General features: G+C 38.2%; 1 protein-coding gene across 1 annotated transcript in view; it reads right to left on the reverse strand.

The window, feature by feature from the left end:
- The window catches only part of LOC113038131 (Krueppel-like factor 8), a 50,764-nt gene that overhangs the window by 21,701 nt on the left and 7,349 nt on the right, over positions 1–21,714 (reverse strand). The gene's annotated exons all lie outside the window — the stretch shown is intronic.

Consider the following 21,714-nt stretch of genomic DNA (forward strand, 5'->3'; position numbering starts at 1 on the left):
TTTTTCTTAATTCATCCACAACTGGCAGAAAGTGATTTTTGGACACTGTCCGCAAGTTATACACACAAGACTGGCTCCGGCAATATGGAAGTATGCGAGCACTTCAATGATTGAGAGTAGCATTCGCCCACTGGCAAATCCTTTTGGAGAAATGATGATGATGTATATTGGTGAGGAAGCCTCTACCAGAGTGAGTTAGTGTGTGTGTGTGTGTGAAGAGGCTCCCCTGGGAGCTTGTGCTGTGGGTAGTTCCAGGAATAAAAGAGGGTGGGGTGGGTGTGACCCCAGTCCCTCTATGCCCCAGCAGGAAGTTACAGAGGGAAGGGGGGTTCTCATTACTGAGAGAGGGAACATCAATGATTAGAGAGGAAAGAACAAAGTAAAGTGGATAGCAGAGAGTAGAAAACGAAAGAACGGGAAAGAAGAGAGGGAATGATTGGGGGAGGAGGGGGAGAGGAAGAGAGAACCATCACAATGTGGGTCATGGCGATCTCTCTCACTCAGTCGCTTCCAAGCCCCCTTGGCAACCAGTCCCTGCCCCAATGCGGCGTGGGTAGAGTGGCCGTCTGGGACTGCATAGCTCACCACGCACACCCTTCTGTCCATCCCTCCTTCTCCAAGGAGTCATACTTTGGTACTCATATTTAGGTTATTAGTATTGGCTTCCTTGAACAATAGTAGAAATGATATAGGAACCTAACAATCCTCATCGTGAGGGGAGAGCAGGAACCGAAAGAGAAGGTTGGATGGGTTAAGAGGTACCCATAATCCACGTGATATAAACCAAAATGTTGGGGCAATTAGTACAAAAACACTAGTGCAATGCCAAATTGTTAAAAGTCATCATCTTCTACTTGAGGTGTTTCAAGATGGAAATGCAAGATTTATCAGATATATGGTGTACAATACCTTTGGCAAAAAGTCCTAAAATTTTACCAAAACTGCTTTCAAATGCAGATGGAGTTACATTAGCACAGGACACTTAAGCCCCTTTCACACTGCCATTCCGGCAAATACAGGGGTAAAGTGTTCCGGCAATTGGTCCCGGGACTCTAGATTTTGCACTTTCACACTGCCAGTGATGACCCGGGATATGTGCGTGCTTTCACACACAACCCGGAAAGATCCCGTAACGACACGTGACATCAGGGCGTGACGTGTTATGTATGAGTCGAAAACATTAGGCACGTTATACTTTCACTGAAGCAAGCGCACGATCGCAGCGTCAGCACGGAAAGTGAGGAACTAACTGATATCTGCTTCACTATAGTTTGCACAAATTTTTTCTTTGTGAATGTTGATCTTCCTTCAAAACAGCCGGTAAAAGAGTCGCGCGATAACGCGCATCATCACTTCGACACAGAATTAGATCTGGCTTTTGTTCACACAGCGCTCCTCCCAGGTTGAATCTGGCAATGTTACTAGGTCCTCGACCCGGGTTCAATGCGGGAATCAATTCCGGGACGTGGTTGCTTTCACACAGAAGGCGACCCGGCAATGTTCCGGCAATATGACAGGTCCGACGTGCAGTGTGAAAGGGGCTTAAGTTTTCTTAACAATCTTTACAAAAACACCTGGAATAAAGGAAGCCACACCAGATTAATTGACTATAGCATTTGTTGCAAAAACAGTTAGCAGTACAAACCCATCCCTAATGCCATGACACATTATATCACTTGGGAACCTCCAAAAATATATATATATATATATATATATATATATATATCAGGGTCTTCTCAGGCTTGAATACCAGTTTTATTTTTTTCAAACTTGACCCTCAACTAAGCACCTAGGTCAGCAGAACCTTGTTAAAAAAAGTTGTGCTTGATAGAATGATACTCTGGGACTTAATACGACCAGAAGGGGCTAAACTCATGAAAGCATAAAAAGCATGAGGCCTTGAGAAGAAAGTAGGACTTTAGCTCTGAAGGGCCGAAAGGGATTTCAAAGCCGTATGTTGCACAATCATGTAACCCGAGATTGGACATTGGCTCGTGCTCCATACCACAGCTAGGCCCAACTGGACCCCCTAGGAGGAGTAGTTGAGAGGGTGAGGGAGAAGTGCATGCGGAGGGGGCAGGGAGGTGTGAGTTGTTCTCTGAGCGGTGTGTGACAGTTTTCCTAGCAGCAGGGAGGAAAGGCAGGGCCTCTCCACCTCCCTTGCTGTCGTGTGGCTAGTTTCTCTGACCACTGAAAGTACACAAGTAAAACCTTTGCCCAAATTCCAAAGTTCAGGACTTGCCCTAATCTAGGACCTTGTCCTTTCATTGGATCATTGAGGCAAATGGAGGTGGGAGGAAATTTAGTAGTGAAATCATTCTGAGTTTAAGAAGAGACGTGGCAGACTCCTTTTCCCATCATGAAAAATATTACTGCACTAACTATTGTAGATATTATGAGCACACTGAGAATTCAAAAGATTAAGTTTTGCGCCCCCCAGATTGAATATCCCTTGGTCTCAGTGGTCTGTTTCACTGGGACCTGGAATGCTAGATGTGACCCCTTTACCTGCAACAGCCAGATCAGTGGTGTTAAATTGTAACCGTGTAGGTTATCAGTGAAGTTACGTTTGCTAGTAATACGTACAGTGCTTAATTTGTAAATTGTGAGGTAAATTGCGGGGCAACGGATCCGGCACGTGATTACAGAAGGGAGAGGTAATGGAGCACTCGCGCAGTCACATTGGTGGACTCTTTTAAGTGATTGAGAGCATGCATCAGATGATTTGATAGGGACTGTAAGGTCATGAATAACATGGAAATGCCATGCGATTTTAAAACCACAATTTCCAGGCCTAAAAACTTTTCTGAGGGGGACTATGTGTCGCATGGTTTTAATAAATAACGCAGCTTTCAAGTTTAGAATGAGGAAATTCCTGCATTTATTCAACATAGTTTGTAGGTTTGAATAATAAATCAACACAAACTCTAAGATTAAATCAGTCGTTTGAATCCATGAACTCTCTCAGAGCGCGCTTCTCATCAGCGCATCAGTGACCTGCACACTGTGATACAAGACTCACTCACACTTCAGGACAGCTGACAGAACCGTCACTTGACTAATTGGGTCATTGTTGCACTGTCACAAAAATGTATAATAATTTGCACACCTTTTTAAGAATTTTAAGCCATTTGTTACTCACTCCAAAGGCAGTATTATGTGCCCTCACAGTCACAGCTGACTCACGAGTATTATATAAGAGTTATTTTCTGTTTTTGTTGAGTTTATGCAACCAAATACAAACAATATGATGTCTGCTGGGTGTTGACAAATAAAACAGTTTCATGGCAGATTCTACTAAAATACAGGGGGGGGGAGAAAGAATAGGGGGAACAAATCAATAATTAAACAACACTGCGTCGTCAGTGTTGGTGTTGTATCAGACACGGGCAATAAACATCAGGCTAAATGAAAAACAAGCTCAAATAGAGTTAACAAGGTCTTTGGCCGGGAAATGAGGAGATCTGTGTTTTGTTCGCATCTGAGGAAAGTGCAGTGCATTATATGCCATCATCACCTTTTACAGGTTAGGATATAACGTTTATGTTTTATGTTTATTTTGTTTGTTTGTTTGTTTGCTGTTTAATACACTTGGCCAAAATCTCATTATATAAACGATTAAGCACTTATGCACAGGATATTTTAAACGTACAAAAGTATATTGGCCAGATGGCAAAATAAACGACTTCTCCGGTTTTCAAACACACAAAAACAATAGCCTTTACGGACATAGTGTTTAAGTAAAGAAATGCTGTAATATTCAAAGTTATTTGTTTAACCTTGATTTGCGGATAAGCGGAGATCTGTCTCCTCCAGGCTGTGCACGCGTCAATCTGAGTGGAGGCGCGTGAAGTGACGAGGTTTCGCGAGAGATTGAGGATCCAATGGCGTTACGAAGTTTTACAATCTTCTTTAAATACTTATCATTGGTTAAATTTTTTTAAAACCCTGTGATTTAAAATAATAATAACCAATTATAATAGAGATATGAATTTTGGATAGTTTTTCATGGCACATATCTGGCTATTCTCTGTCTACCATAGCCTACTGAAACGCCACCCCTTGGAGGAGGGGGATCTGCCAAAATGAGGTGCCGGATCGGATTTCGGAGGTGCCGGAATATATTACACCCCTAATATATAATATTGATAACTGCTGATATAGACAGCTAATTCCTCTCAAGCATGTGTAGAATGTATGTGTTTTCATTTGGCTAAAGTCTGAGCGGTGTTTTTAAGGGCAGCTTTTTGGCAGGCGGCAAGGAAGTCGACCGGAAGTTGAAGTCGGGTGGGGGCTGCCATCTTTTAGCAGAACTTCACTTGCGTTAGCATTCCCATTGACTCCCATTCATTTTGCCGTCACTTTGACAGGGAATAACTTTACATCTTGGGCGTTTAAAGACTCTGTTTGTCCATTATTTATTTCTAAAGATACACGACAATGTATAAAGGGCTCCATTACCTTCTATGTTGCATTATGGCCCCGTATAAACAGTTTTTGTAAAAAATAGGCTAACGATTGCGTCATAACCACTCCACTCTCTGTCACATTACCGTACAGACAGGAGGAGAAGCTCGCAGGCAATTAACTTAATATGGCGTACTGGCATTACATTTTAAAATACTATACAAAATAATCAATCAGAATACTTACTCCTGCTCACTCACGCCAAAGAACTCCCTGCTCAAGCTCGCTGTCTCTGCAAGATTAACGATGGCAGTTTGCACGCACAGCTACTAGAAGATTTACATCTGTCAGACAGGTTGCTGACGTCATCAAGCTTCGTCTGCGCGTCAGAAACGGAAGTGCTAAAAAACGCTAAAAATGGGCTTCACTTGTCTCAATTGAGTTCCAGTGGGGTCGCTGTGTCCATTTCTTTTACTGTCTATGCTTTTTGGTCCAGACGCTGTCAAGCAAGGCGACAACACTGTCAGTTTTCGTCGCTGCTAGCTCTTTGAAGTCGACTTGGTGTGTCCCAATCTCAAAGCCCAAATAAAAGGGGAAAAAATTATAGATCATCTTTTTCCCTTCTCATACGGAGTAAACACAAAAAATATGACAGCAGAAACTGATTTGAGATCAGATTTTGTGACATGATGCATAGCTTGAGAATACAAAGGTAGAGTAGTGATGTGAAATCTTGTCTCCAAGGATCATACTCATGGAATATCATTGCTTACCTCAGTGTGACTAACATTTTACCTACTCTGAATTAGTAGGCAAAAAACTCGTTTGCTTGTTCAATCTTTTTTGTTTATACATAATTTACATGTTGGTGTACTTCTGCACTAGTTTGCAGGTTTCTTTCCAATCATTAGCTCGCACACTTCCACTGACAGTGCTTTTTTGCACTAAGCCTTTCTAAAGAATGTCAGGTAAGCTGCTTGGTCAATTGATGTGACACACTTTCACATTCAGCAAGGAAACTAGTAGTGTATGACTTTCTGGTTTGAACTAAGAATGTCCTCATTGATTCATGTTTGAAAAAAATAAATAAAGTGTAACTGTAATAATTTATTTTCCTGACATGAAATTCCTGATTGTGAGTGTATTTCCCCTGAGAAAATCTCCCAAGCAACAGAGAATGTGACCACACCTTTAGAAAAGAGGATGCTGTTTGACCAATATGTAAAAAGTGATCAACTATGCTAAAACTATTCTGCAGAATGTAGCACATTTTTTTAGCTTTAAGGAATGAAGGGATCTATGTGCTCATGTAAATTAACATTTATCAGCTATATATATATATTTTTTTTAGGTATATTTGGATTTTTGTAACTTTTAGCAGTTGATGACTCATCTAGCACTCAGAGTATAAAATTTCTGTCCAAACAAAAATTAGCAATAGCCTGTAGCAAATAATGTTTCACAGCTGTTAAATAAGCTAATAGCTATTCTATATACATAAAATAGAAAGAACCCAACAGTATGTTCCTTCCTTACTTGCTGTTTCAATAAGAAATAGTTTGCATAGGAAGTTAAACTGTACTTTTAAAGACATTTCTTCAGGTCTTTAAATATAAAGTTCTCTCTCCTTTCTGTAAAATGTTTCTGGGGATATTTTTCTGTGGATGTTTTTGGTATGGTAACTTTTTACCTTTTATCAACTGTCATCTTTATGTGAAGTAACAGTATGTAAGCATCAATCTTTCTAGGATGCAAACTCTATTTAAATGTAAAAACTCTGAGAACCCGTCATTTTGACAAATTTATTTGATGTAATTCTTGTATTCTGTAAAAATAAGTTGTGTTTATGAGGGTGAAGTGAACCAAACTCTAAAGGACGGACTGACTGACACGTAAACTTACTTTGTCATTTCTTTTTTCCACTAACTCCATGCACTGCCAAATAAGGTGTTCGAAGACCAGCTACAAACACAAATGAGATGTTCCTTTAATGTGGGTGGAAGAAGACAGCCTCTCCAGCACTTAGAGGAAACTACTCTTTTGTCAAAAAAATCAGGTCTCTGGTTGTGTATGCATGTGTGGATCTGTGTGTACGGGTACATGTTTGCTGCTGCTGTTTAAATATGTCAGAACAGTGTAATTTTAATGCAGTTTGTTGGGGCCTGGGGCACATCTTGTTCTGTGTACCAGCCAGTGCTGTCACCGCGTCCCTCCATGTAATCAACTCATCGGTCCAAAAGCTAAAGAAGAAAAACAAAACGAGTGAGATAGAGAGAAAGGAAGAGGCAGAAGAGGAGGATACACATGTAAGGTCACAGCTGCATGGAGTGTGTGAGGGGGATGAGCAGGCAGAGGGTTTGGTGACACACACAGAGCACAGGCTGTGGTGCAAGGACTCTGTCCTACCCTCTGGTTCTTTCCGTTAGCCTCTTGAAGGTACAAGGCCTCCCTTTGGCCAAAGACCACCCTGTGTTTCAGGCTTCCCTCTGTAAACCACTATGCCCTTAGACAGTACTGCTTTGGTAGCAGTAATAGTTTCCGGTGGTAATACAATTGCACTTTGCTATTAGTCTAGAGTTTGTCAGCTGCCATAAGGTCTGGCCCACTTTGCTGCTTATTTTAGAATCACTGCACACTAAAGGTAGTGTGCGTCACATGAGTGAAATTTCTGCAAACTTCTGTAGGTAAAAAATGTCTATTGTCAGTAGTGCAGCGATATATGAAGCACAAAATGTTGCAGGAAAAAACAGGCCTACTGTCAATAGCGTAGCAATGTATGAAGCACAGCTCACAGAAGTCACTTTCAAACCATGCAGCTATCATTAGGTCAATGTAGCATGTCACAAATTTAAACCAGTAGTGAAATCTGAATGGGGAAACATTTTGGAAATTCATTACAAATAGCCAAACCACAGTAAATATCGCCGCTGTAAATGTGAAAAGGATGAAATTGTTTAACCAATATGTAAAGTAAAATGTACTGTTTATGTAATGTGAAATTATATGTAAAGTTAAATCAATTCGGCGAGACTTTCCAGCACATAAAATTCAAAAGCCAGTTCCTTTTGAGTTAGAATATTATGATTACAAAAATAGGAAATCTTTAGATCAGTACTATATCTCCCCAAAGCAGAGACTAAGAGATTGGCCTTGAGTGAAGCTGCTAGGCTGCCTACAACTCCACCCTTCCTCTTCAGCGAGATGTGTGAGACAGCGTTGTGTCACCCTCACACACAAGTTGTGGTGGAACAAAAGGGCTGTGTGCAACAAGAAGGGCCCTGCCTCAGAAGAGTCTGCTGGAGAATGAAACAAGAAGCAGCAAGCAGCAAAAAGAGAAGCGTAGGAGTTTTTGAGGTGAGAGTTGATACCAGTGTAGGATAGAATCACCTGAATAGGTCAAGGCCAACTGAATGGCTGAAGCAGGAAACAGGGCTTACAAAGGGTCTGAAAGAAGGACACCACTCTACTTTAAAACTTCACCTGAAAACAATGAATTCCAAGGAACTGTTCTCAGAAATTATTATTTGATACTTTGCAGTCTTACAATAAGTGTTCTGAAGTTATTTTAAAGGATTCTGGTCTGTTCATCACACAAATCAAAGCCATTATTTACTGAACATTTCCAGAGTAGCTCTCAAATCAAACATGGCACCACTGATGTCAACAAAACAAGGGGTGCTCCGATCAACCAGGTTCCGATCACTATCTGCTGGTAATTGCTCCTATTGATTCATTGTGATTGGTGATCTCTCAAAAACATTATAATTAAAAGAAAATATTATTAATTAATAAAACCCTTGGGTTAGAAATTAACATCGATCTAGCATCAAGCATTGTAGGCTATTTCCTAATAAGCCTATCTGTCTGAATAATAATTGTTGTGTTAGCCTCTCTTTAAAAAATATTTTATATTTTTGTATTTTATTTAAATTTTTATTTGATCAATAATACATAAAAAAAAAATCATGTTATAAAATGTTTTCACAATTTAAAATAACCATTTGTAGTTGAATATATTTTAAAATAGAATGTATCCCTGAACCCCATTCTTCATTGTCACATGATGCTTCAGAAATTATTCTAATGGGATGGTTTTTGGTGCACATTGAAACCTCTTAATTTTATTATCAATGTTGTACTGCTTAATATTTCTTTGAATCCGTGAAACAGTATCCCAGGATTCTTTGATGAATAAAAAGATCAAGAAGTAAAAAATGTATACAAAATTTAAAGTACAAAAATCTTTAGTAACATCATTTTTTGCTGTCAATTTTGATCAATTTAATGCATCTCTGCTGAACAAAAGTATTAATGTGTGGGGAAAAAATCTGATCAAACCATGCCTATAACACGATAAAAGGACGGCTTCAAAAAGACCCTATGGTCTGTGATTGATCATTCTTCCAGTAAAAAAAAAACTAAGATCAGAGCACCCTTACACAACACATGCAAAAAACATACCAAATGGAATCAAAAAGCAATAGCATTAGCACTTTGTAATCATATAATTGTAGGATATTTTTAATATAGTGCTATTTCAAGGATTTTAATTTTTTTGGTAATTTTTGAACCTTGTCAGAGGGGTCACCATAAACAGGAATTTCCTCTTATTCTGTGTTCCCCTGAAAAAAATAACAGCAGGAGTAGGAGTAAATAATGACAGAATTTTTATTTTTGGCTGTACTGTTTCTTTAAGAATACCAACAAAACATTTTAAAACACACAATATTTTTACACTTTTGTGAATAATTACCTGCCAGGGTCTTTGGGAAAACGGTGAAAGACAAGATTTTTACTGGTCACACTGATTTTTGCAGTGGATTGCCCAGCATTGTAATCTTTTATTTTACTTTGACATCATTTTGTTGTAATTCTGTCTATTTCGGTGTATCGGTGCTGTTGTCCAATTGGGATTTTCACTCCAAAATGGCAGCCCCAATACTGAAATGCCACCTATCAGCTATTACCCAAAAAGTTTTGCTTCTTGTGCTGCATCCAAGAGGCAACATTCTGGTCTCTCTCATGAAACCAACACAGAAGTTACTAAAACTGCAAGTCATTGACTCGCCGCTGAGGCTGGCTCCAAAAAAGAGTAAGTCCCATAGTCCCAAGTCCCAAGTCCCAAGTCCCCATGTTAAAATGCCCAAATGTACAGCAGAAAAAAATATGTTTACTGCTTGGAACAAAAAGTGGTTTTGGTCTTTATGGCTAATTTTGCCCTTCATGACAACTGTGAGGGGGGTGGATTTTTTTTTATAATTCATCCGTTTCAATTATATTAAGCCTTAATGTTCTGCAAAATTAAGGGTATGGCCACTTGAGGGACAGGTAGATTTCCACTGTTGACACTGCCGTCGAGCTAAGTGGGCGTGGTTTCACCAACCACTTCTTGCCTCTTTACCCATTTTCGATTATCTGTAAGTGACGCATGTCTGGCTTCACCTACTTTAGGCTTCAAAAACTCTTTTCAGAAACCTACGGGTGACATCACGGACAATACGTCCACGTTTTTATACTATGGCTGCATCCCAATGTGCAACGAGAGAGAGAGAGAGAAATTGGTTCACTCCGGTTTCTGTTCATGCATTTCTCTGTATTATTACTTTTCAGAAAGTAAGAGTTTGAGTAGAAAAAATGGTTAGCGTCATTTCGTCATAGCACCAAAAAAATATGAAGAGAGTCTTACCCTAAATTGCATTTAGTCATAGCCAGCATTATCTTTTCTAGTTTATGGCCAGACTAAAAAAAAAAATTTTTTTTTTGCAATTTTCTAGATATTTAAAATGTTTGCTGTATGGATAAAATAAATACATATATGTGAACGGCCCCTAATGCGTGTTCGAAACCCGCGCCAACACAGACTTACTTTATTTTTTATTTTATCCTTACTTCAGCCACTACGGGTGATCATACCAATAACTTGTAATCTTTACAAGAATATCAGAATCGTGCTATGAGCAAGTCTCTGTTTATTAGACACTTAATAATATCAGATCAGTTTGTACTTTTAGAATCGCCGAATCTGCTGCGGTCGTTCCATCACATCTGCAGCAGAGACCTGAACCAGGAAGTTGGCCGCCAGATCACACGGTAACCAGTTAAACCGTCACACCAGAGAGTACCAGGATATTTTCCTCTGTGGTGCTCGTGCATCGCATTTGTGCTGCCGTGGTACACCATATCAATTTTGTAAAGGGAACAAAGGTCCATTTTATTTGACCTCTGTTTAAAGTATTCCCGTACTTTTGATTACTGTGGTCTCTGTTTTTGTGATAGAATGCAACTTTCTCCATTCCCAGTATGCCATTACACGAGATGTAAACAGTGTGACGCGTAGACACATTTCACGCTCATCGACTAGGGCTGGGACAACAAAAAATACGTCGACGCAAAATATGCGCATCAATTCGTCGACCTGTTTTTATTTCTCTAAAAAACGTTTGCAAAACGTTTACCTTATGTGCGCTGAATATACGCGATGGCCGGATCAACATTCTGTCCGTTAAATAACCAATCCAGGGGTTTTTCTGCATTGATCTTTTTTTTTTGTCGGCTGTCAAAGCCTTATTTGATCTGTGAGTGATGTAGAATAGAATGACAGGGCGCGTACGAGAGAGAGCCCCGGCTGCGCGCGCACTCACAGTCTTCAAACAACAAGAGCGCTTCTTGCTCTCTCTCTCCCTTGTGCATATTAATCAAAATCATTAAACATGATAGAAAAAGGGCAAAACACCAAAGTTTCACGCGCGCTCGCGCACTCACAGTATTCAAACTACACGAGTGCTCTCTCTCTCTCTCTCTCTGTCTCTCTCTCTCTCTCTCCATCGTGCATATTAACCAAAATCATTAGACACGATAGAAAAAGGGCGGAATGCCAAAGTTTCACGTGGAGCATTCAGATATTTTTTTTTTCTCCATGACCAGCTGCTGGCTCCCACTGTTAATTTTTCTTTTTTATTATTTTTGGAAAAGCACTCTCTGTATTAGCTTAAAGCCCTCAAGTTTACATTGGTTACTGTATTCTTTCAATTGCTCTAAACAAGTATTTTGGGTGACCTTTTTTATTGAATGCTAGATATCAAGTTGTTGTTATTTTCATCTGAAAGAAGAACTTTTTTTCGGTAAGCTAGGCCCTGTGTGTTCAGTAAGCTTGTTTCAGTAAGCTATGTGTTTTCAAGGCTTCAAGGTTTTATTGAATGCTATCTCTATACAAGTGCAAAGTGATGCATTCTTAGTCAGTCTTTTATTTTGTAATTTTAAGAGCAATAAACATATATTGCAATGTTAAGGAATTCATGTTTTTTTTCATTCAGATATGTAAATCAACATGTATAAATTGTTAGTAGTCAATTAATGGGGAGATAATCGAAATCGAATCGGTCTGGAAAAATTAATCATTAGATTAATCGATGCATCGAAAAAATAATCGCTAGATTAATCATTTAAACAATATTCGTTTATCCCAGCCCTAACGTATTTTTGTAGTCGATGTAATTGATGACGTCGAGGCATTGTTGCAGCACTAGTTTGTAGTTCTCAACCGAATCATTTGTCAAAGCGCAATGGTTTGTGGGTTATATTAGCCATTGGAGTGTGCACAGATCCACACTTTAAAAAATCAATCTGAAATAGTAGACTACCGGACCTGACTTTTGGCTTACTCTTTTCAACATACCATGCTTTGGGACACACAAATTTTAATCTCACAAATGGATAGTATGAACATTGGGACGCATGGTTGGTCTTCTATACTCTTTGTCTCAACACACCCTTCTGACGCAAACTCTGCTGCTACTTCCCACAGCCCTCCCCACCCTAAAACACACACATACACAACAATCCTAACATGCTCATTCCTTTACCTCAAGTTCATTTATTTAAAAAAGAAAGGTCTGTCCTGCTGTATACATGCAGAAATGAAGTTTCTTCACATGATGCTTGGCTGAAATGTAGCCTTACTAAAGTGATGCAAACCTCAAAGTTGATGAGCACCCAAGACAGGAAGGAAGAAGTTTCTCTCTTTCTGAAAGCCAGCTCATTTCTGCTGCAGAGCTGCACCGAGTGAGAAAAACAGCAAGAGAGAACTGGTGATGTCAACTTTAAGGGCATAAAGTCAAGATGCAATTCCCAAAGAACATACCTGAGTGGATAGTCTATACTTCCACTGGAAGAATTTGCTCGAGACAGACACATTTTAGCCTCGCACCTCATTATTAAGCTACAGTAAAAGGCCAATGCAAATGTTCTGCATTTGCATACATTTAGAGGGGGCTACAAGAAAACAAAGCTTTGCAACTAGTTTTCCAAATCACGTAATTTTCACATTCTGAGCAATTGCATGCTGTTTCCAACATCAATAGTCGCATACACACATTGAGACACACCCTCCCCACCCTGAGCACCCCACCCCCGCTCCCTCTTTTTCATTGCAGACAGTTTGGCAGAACTGCAGGGGTTGCTATGGGGATGGGATTCTTTCCCTGGTTAATGATTGTGCCGCAATGGTATGGGGTCATTCTGTCACATCTCCTCTAATCTAGGGAGACATAGACAATATCCTTACAGTCCCATACCACACATACAAGCACAGCCCAGAGCCCCCATTCATGCAAACTTCACCTCTAACTAGTTTTACTTCCTTTAGATCTGGGAGCTAAACCACGTAACGCTGCACGTCCCCTTTAACCTCTCAGTCCCATTTTCCCTCCAGTCAGTACACTGGTGCCTCACTTCCTCTGCTCTCTCGGACAACCGAATCCTCCTCCGGCAGCTCTCAAAGTAGGAAAAGACCTTGATTGTATCTGAGGTACATTTGTTTCTTCTGCCCTCAGCAACATATATAAACTCTTAGAAAAAACAAAAAAAACAAAGCACCACCAAAAATAGACCAGCACATTCTCTATGCTATTGCTGAACGTAATCTCATTTTTATTTTACATCAACATGAAATGAAAATGTGGCTTATTTAATTCAAGGGATTGCACCAATACCAATTCTTCCAAAATTAATATGATACCAATACTTTCATTTTTGGTACTTCCAGATTACAGATTACCGCCATCTGTTTTTTCATTGCATTTGTAATAACCCAAAAAATATATAATTAGAGAAAAGGAATGTGCAATTCTGAAGAAAAATGTAATATGAAACGATAGTGTGCAATATTTGCAATGCAAAATAGCTTGCAATATAAAAATGCAATATTTGATACGATATTTATGTTTCTAAAATCAATTTAAATTGAATTAAAATATATTTTTTTTAAATAATACAACCAACATACGTATGTTTCAGAAAGAAAGCATCACAACACTTCTGAAAGTGAACATCCATGTTTAACTGTTGCTTATTACACGGCTCTGTGGAATACTTGATTATGATTGGTTAATCGCGCCATTCAGTGGTATGTTATTCCCAGATAACAACTGTGAAAATTGAATAACACACTGCTCATCCCGGTGCTATGAGTTATCTTGACTGATACTACTTAACAATATGCTTAACAAATCGCTCCACGATCATTGACTGTCTGTCTGGCACCATCTTGTGACTGAAAACAATTAACCACCGCGCGTAACAATAGAAGACTTCAGCATTAATTTCGACATATATGGTAAAAACAAATAATTTTTGCCATGTAATAAAAGGAATAATGTACATCCAGCCGATTGTTATCTCAGAATAAACCCCTACAGGCTGATACAAGACCAATGCCTGATCACCCTGTCAGGGTTTATTCTGAGATAACAACCGGCTGGATGTACATTATCCTTTACATAAATAAAATTCTACATTATTAAAGGGTTAGTTTAAAGGGTTACCCAAAAACTTTATTTAGCCCGTTTTACTCACCCTCAAGGCATCCTAGGTATATATTACTTTTCTTTCAGACAAATCGGAGTTATATTAAAAATGGTTCTTGCTCTTCCAAGCTTTACAATGGCAGCAGGCAGGTTTTTTTCAGCAGTCCAAAAATAGTCAAATAAAGCACACCCATCTATAATAAAACTGTTAATAAACAACTCCTGTAGCAAAGTTTTGGTAAGAAATCTTTTTTTTAAATAAAATAAAAATATAAATCTGCAAGGTCTGCAACTTCAAGTTGTGTTGTAAAAAGTTCCAATCATTGTGCGCTGCAAACTGAAAAGCTTATTTTCCAAGTACATTTTGTGCAAATGGAACTGAAAGTATGTACAAGTCCTGTGAGTGCAAAGAATACGCTCCAAGAGCTTTAGCTGGGTGAGGGAACAAAGATATGGAGGCAGTAAACCCAAGATGGATTAATAGATAAACATGTATATCAGTGATTACGTCTGCATGTTGGTAATGACGTCCAACCCACTCTATTAATCAAATCAAAGTGATGGGTACTAACATTATAATTTAATATAAATCAGAGCAACCTAAAAGCTTGAAAATGCTGATTTATACAGAATGTCTCCATAATCAAGGACTGGTATAAATTTGGCAGAAACCAATCTTCTTCTTGCCTCACATGAAAACCAGGGTTGATTTCTGTAATAGAACCCAATCTTTAACTTAAGTTTTGTCCTTAGTTGATTAATATGGGATTTAAAAGATAAGGAGCCATCAAGCATTAAACTCAGATATTTATATTCTGTCACTATATCAATTATAGTACCCTGTCAGATTTTGAGTGACAGTTGATTTGCCACTTGTTTCTTTGATCTCGAAAATAACTTTAGTTTTAGTCCCATTCAAAGTCTGTTTTAGGCCACAAAGCCTGTGTTGCACAACATCAATAGCACTCCCCCGAAACTAAAGGCCCCAAAACAGATCCCTGAAGAACACCCCTCATAATCTGCAATGGTGCAAAAGAATGGCCTTCCATTTGCACAAATTGTGTTTTACCCACTAAGTAGCTTTAGAACCAAACTTCAAATGGTATCGAAAGCCAGATCGATGGACAGATCGATAAAAAGTGATACACAATAATGACCTTTATCAAGCACCTCAATAATATATACAATTATGACCCTAGTTGGAGCTGTGGTTGTACTCTGTTGTTTCCAAAAAACAGGCAATATCATGTTCCGTATGATATGAATTCAACTGCTCTCTAATAAGAGATTCAAAAACATTAGACAAAGTACAAAGTTTCAAAACTGGCCTATAGTTATTCGGAAGAATCTCCTCCTTTTAACAATGGGACAACAAAGGCAGACTTCCATATATTTGGCAATTCATTTAAACTTAGTGAGAGACAATATGTCAAAGGGGCAGCAATGTAATCTGCAGCTAATTAAAAAAAAAAAAGTGGTTCTAATTTGTCGGGACCAGCTGACTTATTTAGATCTTGAAGTTTGAAAGCTTTTTTATCTTATGAATAGAAAGCAGTTTATTAAAAAAGTTCAGCATCTACAGTAGTATGTCGTCTGTCCTGTCTGTTTGATTAGTGATTTTTTCTTCCATTTTACGCTTTCATCTTTCATCTTTTTTTAAAGGGTAAATGCAACTGGGTTTTGTTTGTCTGCATCTATGACTGGAAGACGTGGATGAGCTCCACGGGATCCTTGGACTTTGTCATTTGTAAATGCAACTGGACTAGATGGCCCATATTTGATCGAGATTAAATCTTTGGGCTTGTCACTTGTGGTCTGCAACACTGGATCGGTGACCTACATGAACCCTGGTCTGCTTTAAATTGCTGCTTTGAGGAGGTGAAATACAGCATGGTAAGAGTTGTCTTGCTATTCTGTATTTGGGAAGAGTGTGGTTAAGTGGGCCATGGCCTGGAGGTTCCAGGCTGGATTTGTTTGGAATCTGACTTCAGGTGTACATTCACTGTTCAAGTTCATCGATCTATAGTCCCTGCCTTTCCATGGATCTAGAGGAGCAATGCAGTACTGAAGCTGGCAAATAATTTTGTACATTTTATTCACGCTGTCATATACAAACATGCTATGATACTAGCAAATACTCTTCTACCCTCTTTAGACAATTAGACCTTGGTATTTGCATATAACGTGAGGTATACCTGTGCTTAAATGACTGTGAGTGACCATCAAAATCTAAACTGATGTGTAGTGATTTATATGCATAACTCAATGAAGTTGTATTATTATGTTCCTCAATATGTTTATACATTGCCCTGTCTTTTTCAACATAAATGGATTCTTTACCCAAATTAGCTTTGCGCAAAAGTATTACAATGATTTTTATGGTATTGTTCATTATGTACAACGGAAGTCTTTTTTGCACCTGAAATAGAGTCAGTATGTTTCCAGAATTTCTTAGGTTTGTTTAGATTACAAGTTGTTTCATTTAAAAAGTAATCAGATTTGGCTTTCCTTGTCATCGTTGTACATCTGTTACGTGATTGTCTAAAATAAAGCCAATCGGACTGAAGATTGGAATGTCTTGCTCTAGCCCAAGTGACATCACGCTCATGAAGCAAACTGGGGTTATCGCGACCCTTTACACAATATTTTTTGAAAGGCACATGTTTATTAATGATAATGATGAGACAATGTCTGAAACAACAATAACACACACTCAGTGTCCGGAATCAACAAAATCTTCTCCCAGTCAAGCTAAGCAAGCTCATGAACAAAACTTTGTTCACTAAATCATGACATACTCCACATTATAATTAAACAAGGTTTGGTCTTAGGTAATTTAGCATTTTTAACTATTGCAACAGCACAATGATCACCAATATCAAGTTCGTAAACAGATGCTTCTGAATATCTAAGGTGCATTAGTAAAAATTAGTTTGAGAAGTGATGATTTCTCTAGCTCATAAGTTTATCCTGGTTGAAGTATTTACTAATGGCTAAATATTAAAGGCATCACAAAACAGTTAAATTTCAGCAGACAAAGACTGTAACCAGTTCCAATTTAGATCTCCAACTAAATCAATTTCCTTCAAATTTAACTTAGACAGAGAATATGTTAAAGATTAAAAGATTCCTTTGTTGCTGATGGAGGTCTCTAACAACCCTCAACAGTAAGAGCTAAAGTCTTTGAAAATACTATATCGACTGTCAGTAATTCAAATTGTTTAGATATTGATTAGACAGAGTTGCCGCTAGAATTGGGTGATGTCTGCCAAATTGGCATTGGCATCGATGTCTACAGTAAAACATCATGATGGACGATGACATAAGGGGGCAGGGTGGGGTTAGGGGTGTGCCTGAAGCATGAAACAAATAACGCATTCTACCGAGCCACTAGCTAGTGTTAGCCTGTTGCATGGATAAAGAATACCAATACTGATGTATTGGTTAGTTAAGTAAATGTTACGTTTTAGTATATAAAAGTCTAATTGCAACAGTATATAATTCTATATGATCTTGATATCTGTCTGCCATCATCTATCGGCCCAACCCTAATTGCCGCATACCTATTTTAAAACAAACCACTAACTGACCCCTCTTTTTGGCTGATCAATTCCAAAAGCATTACATCCCTCAATATTAATAGCATTATCTGTGATTAAACTTTTAAAACAGGTTTTAGAGATTACCAAAACATCAGTATTGGTATTCTTTATCCATATATGCACCGTGTCCATTTTAGGAAGTAAACTTTGTACATTTAAATGAACGAAGACTAACCCAAATCTGATTTGAAAATCTGCCAGAGTAGAATATGAGGTTGGTACATCTTGTGAACCAGGACTAAAAGTAACATTCCCAGAAATCAACAACAACATCATCATTGTAATAGTTTTGTGCAAAGCTGAAAGAATCCCCTTATCCTTCACGTTGAAAAAGATTTTCATGGTCTCTCACAGTCATTTAAGCATAGGTATACCTCCGGTAATCAGTCCCTTTTGACAAATGCACGCAAATACCAAAGTCACCGATCCAGTGTAGCAGACCACAAATGATGAGCCCAAAGATTAAATCTCGATCAGATACGGGCCTTCAAGTCCAGCTGCACTTACAAGTGCAAGTCCAATGATGATCCCCTGCAGCTCATCAACATCTTCCAGTCATACATGCAGACAAACAAACCCAATTCTTCTTTACAAATCCTCAGTTTGTGCTTGTAATTCGTAACCAGTCGCACATTTTATTGCGGATACACAGGCTTTAATTGACTACTTTTGGACTTTTTGAAAAAAAAACACCCGCCTACTGCCATTCTAACACTTAAAAGAGCAAAGGATCATTTTAAATATAACTCAGATTGGATTTGTCTGAAATAAGAAAGTCATATACACCAAGGATGCTTTGAGGGGGGGGGGGGTGAAAAATTGCCTAATTTAAAGCCTGATGCAATGGATTGCTGCCTAGAGTGCTCTCTTGTGCTGAAACTCCAATTATGCCCTGCAGAAGAAAGGTAATGCACATCATTCCAGGAAATCCCTATGCTGTAGCTCAATAAACAGAAGACTGAACACACAACTTTGAAAATATATGGTTATTTAAATTTCTTCAAGCCTTCTCAGGTATTTTCACTATAGTAAAATACATTTATATGGCAGTGTTAATCGACATAGCCTTTAGAGCTGTAGTCAAGTCCAGCTTTGTCGAGTCCAAGTCAAGTCCAAGACCAGGACTAATCGAGACCGAGTCAAGACCGAGTCCAAAGAAGTTAGAGTCCAAGTCAAGACCGAGTCCGAGAGAAAAAAAAGGATCCTCTTCAAGACCAAATAGCCTACTTAACTACTGATAATATAGGTGATGCGAGAGACAGCATATCTCCTATTCAAAGAAAATAATTTTACATTATTATTTGTAATGATCAAAAAGCATGTGCAAAGTAACAACTCTGTAGGAAAGGGGTCTCCAAACTAGATCCTGGAGGGCCAATGGCACAGCGCACACACACATGCAAAGATCGGGATATGACAAATGCGCGCGGTGAAGGCTAGAAGGGATACTTTTGTCTCTACTGGGCATGCATGCTCCATTTACGTATTATATTTACATTCTAAGAGTGTGTCATTGACTGTTTTGTTTCACACTGAACTTCTTTACTTTATCAGGTTACTTTAACATGTTTGTTACTTTATCAGGATTTATTTGCAGTTGTACTCTGTTGTAATTTTGAAACACAACTGAAGACATGGTTGGTGATTGTTACTTTTGCTTTTTGCACTATTTTTTGCACCATGACAGTATAAATAAATACAGAATTGGTTTACATTTTAAACTTGTAATTAATTTGAATATTGTGTAATTGTTTTTGTGTGATATTTTTGAGCACAGTCACTGGAACACAACTTAAACATAACATAATCTGATATTTTACAGAAGAAAATAATTTATCGTCATTTATATAGCAATAAATACCTGAAATTATCGTGATAATTTTTTTAGGCCATATCGCCCATCCCTAGCATTTGCACATAATTACAGCGAAATCATTAATTATGTAGTCAATCGACTACACGAGCATGCATTAACCATAATGCATACGAAGAGTTTGCAAGTATGACGTGAATTTTAAGTCATTTACAATATTGGAGCTAATTATGGAGCTGTTAGTTTCTATGACCTTATATATGTTGCATGTACAATTTAAATATGTAATAATTAGGGGTGTGTCCGAGGCAGAATACTTTATTCGGAATGGCACGGATAATGGCTTCAATAAATAACGGACAAGGAATAATTCTGCCTGAATACTCGGCTGAGGCTGGCACAGTTTGGTGTTTGCTAGATAACAGTTAAGTCATGGGTTCAGTGCAATATTATACACAGACCTCTAAAGTCATGAGTGTGAAGAGAATGAATGTAAACTTTATGAGTGAAAAGAGCACAAATCAAACAGAGCATTTCTGCTGCTTCTCCATGCAGCTCTCAGAAATCAGAGCTTTGCCAGAGTAATTTCAACTGTAATAATACATCATAAATGTTATTTTATTTATATACATTTAAAACGCAATGATTTAAACCTTAGGCTACGATATGACACGAATGAATGGAATAAGCACAGCACGCTCACCAATCAAACGTGTCTCAGTCTCTCAAAAATCAAATCAGTTCTCTCTCGAGAGAAGGCTTATAATCAGCTAAGACACGGAAGCATTTTCTACTTGTCCTACATGCTTGCATCTTTATCGTTTGCTGGTTTGCACGGCACATGCACATTTGATAAGTGAAGTTCAAAAAAAGACTTGCTTAAAGAGTTCTGCGTAATGAAAATGTGGGCATTGAATGGATTCAGTCTTGTTCAAATGATCACTAAATGTTTGTCATGACATCTCTCTGCTTGCATGATAAATATTATTTTAGAAATTAATAATTATTTTAGTTTAACACGGCATACTTGTTAAATGATAACTATGAAAAAAAAAGATAGGCATAACGGTCTAATCAAGTAACTGTAAGACGTTGTACCCGAATACAGATACAAACATTTTTCTGATTGTTACAGATACAAATACTGGCAGTTACATGAAAATTGTAATATGTAATTTCATAATTGTAAAGTTTTGACAATTTACATATGTAATTGTTGCATAAGGCTATGAATTAATAAGTGTTTATTGATTAAAAAAATGATTTAATGTTTTTTCATTTACAATAGCATAAACAACTCAAGTATTTTTTATATAAAAAATCGACTAGTAGAAATCAGTAGTCTTGCAACACCTATACTGTACAACATAATAAGTATTTCATTATTGTAAAGGTTAACTTTAAGGCTATCTAGGTGTATATGTAAATAAAACACAATCTAACAGGTAGAAAATTTTATTAGAAACATCTAAACCTTTCAGAAGCAGCAAGTGCACCGCTGCTCATGCACATCCTTTCCCGTAACAAAATTTAAAACTAAGCCAAGACAGTAGCTTTACAAGGATAGCCATTTTTTTTCAATTAATTTATTAGCAGAGCTACTGCGATGTATTTTTAGTGCTGGAAATCCATTTATTTTTTGCTGAAACTTCTGTGTTTGCAAGGAGAGCGGGTCATGGTTGCCTAGCAACAGCAGACTCCACTGGAGCGCAGGCGTAGAGGGCAGGCTAAGGAGTGCTTTGGAAAAAAGGAGAAAGCGGCGTGACGTTATTCGCTGCCCTCGGTCGAGACCAACGAGAACATTTGGTGAGTCCTATGACCAAGTCCGAGACAAGTCTGAGTACAAATGCAACGAGTCCGAGACAAGTCCGAGACGACAGAAAAATGTCTCGAGTCCAAGACCGGACTGGAGTACTACAGCCCTAATAGCCTTTATCACTGTGTAGGATATTATGAAATAATATGTTGATATGGTGAAATAAAACTGTATTATTGAAAAGAAACTCTTTCAAAAGTAATCTTTTTCCATCTCTAAAATGATGCAACCAAACCCTCTTATTTTAAATTTTTCATGATTCACCACTTTTCA

Source organism: Carassius auratus, chromosome 21 (assembly GCF_003368295.1).
Source record: "Carassius auratus strain Wakin chromosome 21, ASM336829v1, whole genome shotgun sequence".
Classification (NCBI taxonomy): domain Eukaryota; kingdom Metazoa; phylum Chordata; class Actinopteri; order Cypriniformes; family Cyprinidae; genus Carassius; species Carassius auratus.